Genomic DNA, 5,568 nt, shown 5'->3' with positions numbered 1-5,568 from the left:
CATCTGGAACACTCAGTAAAGGTAATTAAATATGTAATATTAAAAAGAAGGGATTAATATGTTCCTAGCATCCCAGCTTTGCATGTAAATGGCACCAAAACATTAAATGGGGAAAGATGGCAGAAAATGTAAAGGATTTTATTCTTAATAATGATTTCATAAATTTGATGCTGAAGTCTCTAAGGCTTCATTTACGCCAACACCATCAAAACCAAAACATGTTTCAGTCAATTATCCAATTTCAATACATCTTAAATCAGTGAAAAATTAATCATGTAAAAGTTCATTGAATTAAATTCCATTAAGTAATCAAGATTGTACTAGTACAGATTTGTTCAGATCTTGATTGGAGTTCATCTAAACTAATATTTTACTGCTGATTTTAGAAAATTCTAGCACTTTTTTTGGATATGCAATTCCTCTTTTTTTATATATATTTTTCTGGGAAATCTACACCACAAGATCAAATTCCTGAAAAACAAGCTATGTAGTAGCCCTGACTGGAGAGATCCTTCCTTACCTTCACCTCACTTTTTTACCATGGATAGTTAAAGTACATTCCCTGATTCCACCTCCTTTCATTTTTACCATCCTGTTAAGATGGCTTTTGAAAATTTCATTAATTTGCTCTTAGTGGGGCAGAAAACACATTGGAATGAAAACTTCAGTTAACTAAAAATTGGAAAAATTAAGATGTTTTTCCTTTTGATACCACTCTGGGGATCAAAATTTTTTTCCTGATTATTTTCTACAGCAATGAAATTACAGCGAATGAAGTAATGCACAGAAGATGGTGTCAAACATTATTTCCTATGTATCACAGTCTATTCATTTGGTACTGCAGGTAGTGTGATTCTGATACATACTCCCACACTTAGAATTTATTTATTTTGAGTGACTTTTGGAGATTTTTGTTTGTTTATTACTTCTGTGCCCTTTGATGTCCGCTACACAGTACTATTCTATATGGCATTTTAAAGGCACTTGCTGAGATTCTTCTTACCCACCAGAAGTTGTCTGAAGTTTACAACATAACTTTTAAAAGGACTAAAATTGTAATTTTTCCCTTTAGCTTCCTAAAATTGTCTAATCAATTTCCCCCTCTTCTTAGCATATAGATGCATATGTGTGCTTTTTTCTAACTCATTAAAAACGTGCCTAATGATTAGTTGATGGCTAATATTATTTACAGAAGGAGATTGGAAGTGAAAGCTGCTGTTTGCCAGTCTTAGATATCAATGTGAACGTAAATTCTAATAAGTCTCTCATATGCAAGGATGCAAGTTAAATCAGTCTGTAAGCTGACATATGAAAAACTAAACCACTGATTTTGTTGAACACTGGAAGAGAAAAATATATACCTCATAGAAAAAGAAAAAAATTACATTAATCATTGCAGAAATAAAGTAAAAAAAAGAATATCAAGCTGCTAGTGAATTACTAGGTGTCTTTAGTAACTTATTATCAGTCAGGAGTTTAACATTATTTTGCTTTAGAACTTTGCATTAACTTTAGAATTTTGCATTAATTATACTTAATTTGGAACAAATGAAGGAGAGTAAAATTAAGAGTTTCAAAAAGCTTCATATCACCTGGTTTTAATACCAAAATAATTATGAGAGAAGCATAGAAATTTTGGGGGGTTTAAGATTACTCTTCCTAAAATAGTAGATAATATATTTTATCAAGAAACCTCATAATTTATTCATAGGTAGGAGCTCAGATGGCCACCCAGGAATGACTTCACGCTGTCCACTGCCTGCTCCTGGCCTTGAACACCTCCAGGGATGGGGTATCCACAACTTCACTGAGCAACCTGTTCCAGTGCCTCACCACTCTCATAGTGAAGAAATTCTTCCTTATGTCTAGTCTAAATCTGTCCCTCTCCAGTTTATACCCATTGCCCCCTAGTCCTATCACTACAAACCTTTGTAAACAGGCTTAATAAATAAGTCGCAAAGTACTATGCTTCCTTCTGCTTGAAAAAAAGCCACAATGTACCATGCTTCTAAGAAAAATGTCTAAAGTTTCATCTTTAATTTTGTACATGCTTCTGTATCTATAAATAATATTTTTTTATTTTATACAAGTTCAGAGTTATGAATTTATTTTATTCTTACCAGATGTTAACTTTTTTTAATGCAATGAGTTTAAATTACAAACATTTGTGCTTTACAATGAAGTGATGATATGGAAGACACTAATCAGGACAGGCAGGTTTCTGAAGTGAACAGAATCATGAAATAGTTTAGGTTGGAAAAGACCTTTAAAGTCATCAAGTCCAGCTGTAAACCAAACATTTCCAAGTTCACTACTAAACCATGTCTCTAAGTACCACATTTATACAACTTTTAAAAACCTTTGGAGATAGTAATTCACCCACTTTCCTGCACAGCCTGTTTCAATTTGACAACCATTTTGGTGAAGTAATATTTCTTAATATCCCTGACACAACTTCAGGCTATTTTCTCTTGTCCTGTTGTTTCTTACCTGGGAGAAGAGGCCAACACCCACCTTGCTGCAACCTCATTTCAGGCAGTGGTGGAGAATGATCATGTCTTCTCTTAGACTCCTTTTCTCTAGACTAAACAGCCCCAGAATAGTATCTTTCAGTCCAGTTTCAGAAGTTACAGAGGAGAGAAACAGATATTTCAGAATTCTGAAATTTATGTACTTTCAAAATCCTAAGCATCCAGAAATCAGCTTATCAATAATCATTGCTTATTATTGACAGTTAAGCCAAAAGTTTAATAACATTGTCTATGTCTCATCAGAAGACAGCATAGGTGTTTACTTAAAAAGCAAGTCTGTAACAACATATATCTTCAGTCACAACTTTGAAAAGAATCCAAGTAGATTATGCTAAATTAGAAAGAAACTAATTAAAAAGAGTCAAGCATGAATACATCTCTCTTGCTTCATTAATATGGTATTGCTACTTTTTCATATCTTTCTTCACTTCCAAAAGCTATTTTAAATGCTTGCTATGTTAAATATACCTAATTTCAATGTCTATATTTTCAGCAAGCATGCGTCTCATAAAGTGTAGGAAAAATAGAAGTACAGAAAATAAAAAAACATTTTATAGAAGTCTAAGTCATTCTACTCCTCTTTTGCTCATAGATAGACTCAAATTCTATTCCAGTGCAATTTAAAGTGAATGTAAAAAAACTTGTTTCTTTTTAATCTTAAATTAAAAGAAATATTTATTTTTTGTTGCCTGTGCTGAACAAGACTCAAGGTCTATTTGCATTAGTGCACGTGTGTAATACAAAAAAATTCAAAAATGTCCCAATATCTAATGTTTCAGGTAATGTTTCACATTCATTCTTGTCTTAATTTTTATTAGTTGGAGGTTTGCTAAATCAGAGAAGAATCAGGTTATCCTGAAGTTCAATATCCCTTCCAAATTTTTTAGAGTTGATTCCTATAATTCAAGACAGCTTTGACTTTCTTAGAAACCTTCAGCCTGTCTTACATTCTTATCCTCAGAGCTTTCCATTGATAATGAGTACCACAGATTAATTCTGTAACATTGAAATATGAAAAAGACTTTTAAAAAAAAATTGAAATGTTCATATATTTTGCAGTCTTCTGCATTTGAAGACTGCAAGACATTTCTACAACTTTAATTTCCCATTTTCTATGGAGATAAGGATATGTGAGTATTTGCCAAACTTGACTGTATTCAGGGTCAATGGTGGAAAGAACTACTTTCCAGTTTTCTTAGGTAAATATGTGTATGTGCACAAAGATATTCCCCTTAATCTTACAGTAAAGTAAAAAACAAATTAAATATGATATTAGTCCACTTAAGTATTTTTTCATTATGCTAACTTTGCCACCATGTACCAGTTTTGCTAAGTGTCAAAGGGTTACTTCAAATTACTGGATTTAACAGAAATACATTGCAGGATAGAGCTGCTTCTTTGTTCCTCTATCTAGAAGTAGTATTGTCATAGTGTATAAATTTTGGATGGTTTTAACACCTCTTAGTTCTCAAAGTGCTTTTTAAAAAAATCTGTCCTTATTGGTGTGAAGAAAATGCATTTATGGTATCAACAGTTATGGTGTGAGATAAAAAATGTAAACCACAGCAGAAAAAAAAAGCAGAATCACTTCATTTTGTATGTATTATTCAGTCTGTGATCATTTTCGTGACATGAGTTTGGGTCATTTGGGTCAACAGAGAATAATAACACTATAAAATGTCTTAATGTAATTTCATGTATTTAATGGATGAAAAAATGAAAATTTGTAATTTTTTATTTTATTTAAGTTATGTTTTATTTTCTGTTCTAGTGAAAGTGGTAATTCTGCAATGTTATTACTATTTGATATGGAAGAAAGATGTCTTTACTGCTGCATAGAGACAATACCTGTATACTATTTTCTGAAAAAGACAGTGTCTCGAGAGACAGAGAGTGCTAGACAATCAGCTGAAGGTAGGCAACATTCAACAGAGGCATAAAGCGATATGAAGAAATCTGTTAGCAGATATCACTTCCCTAACAACAGGGAAGTGATATCAGAGTTTGTACACTTCCAAGACCCACAGTATAGACCTGGCACTTGTGAATCTGTGTTTTGATATTGCTGTTTTCCCTGGACTATTCATTGGTGTATTGGTCCCAATAACAGAGAAATTCCAGCCCTCTTTCAAATAGCTATCAAATTATTTCGTAATAAATATTAATCAAAGTAAAAAGTTCAGAACTTCACACTCTCAGGAGAGTTCCCTCTTCCTCAGGTATAGGCCCACACATTCATCAGCTCTTATTTGCTGAGTGTCAGTTGGACAGTGAAATTTTAATTACCCTATTCATCCTTGGAACAGCTTCAGTAGAAGAGACTGAAAGAGCTTGACAGCTACTTGCTATTTGGGAGATTGCTAACTGGGCTAAAAAATGCATGAGAAATTTTCAGAAATCATTTTGCCAGATGATGACAGTGTTCTGGCTCTGTAGACTGGTCTAGTATGGATATTGGTCTCAGTGTCTGGGGACCTCAGTGATGGGAAGTTAAAGGCTGAAGAATTCTTGGTGCTTCTAGACAAAAGATGAGCACAGGCCTTTAAAATCAGTGTTGTGGTGGAAAGGCATTATTTACATACAGAACTGTATATTAAAACTGCTTTTGTGCTCCTATAATTGTCTTTGACTTAATATCTCATGACTACATCACTAAGGTGGGATAAATAAATGAGTACTAATGACAAATAATGAAACTACTGAATGTAACAAAATTATGTAAAGCCTAGCACAAAATTTGCTACAAGTCCTGCTGACTTATTGGAATTGCAGTTTCGCAACTGCTAATTGTATCATTTATGAACTAGAACAGACTGAGAACAGCAAATTCAAGAATTCATCATAGATTAATGAGAGGTCAGAGAGTGTGTACATCTTCTATGAGAGATGCTTTGTTAATCACAGCTTATTGCATGCTGAAAATTTGGCAGAACTAGCATTTGAAAGAACAAATGCGATTAACTCTTGGGTTTGGGCAGTACTATTGCATGTCTTTTTGCTTTAGTATAATGCATATGTTATTGTCAGATTCTTATTA

This window comes from Cuculus canorus, chromosome 5, assembly GCF_017976375.1.
Source record: "Cuculus canorus isolate bCucCan1 chromosome 5, bCucCan1.pri, whole genome shotgun sequence".
Taxonomy (NCBI): Eukaryota; Metazoa; Chordata; class Aves; order Cuculiformes; family Cuculidae; genus Cuculus; species Cuculus canorus.
This window is presented reverse-complemented; position numbering follows the sequence as displayed.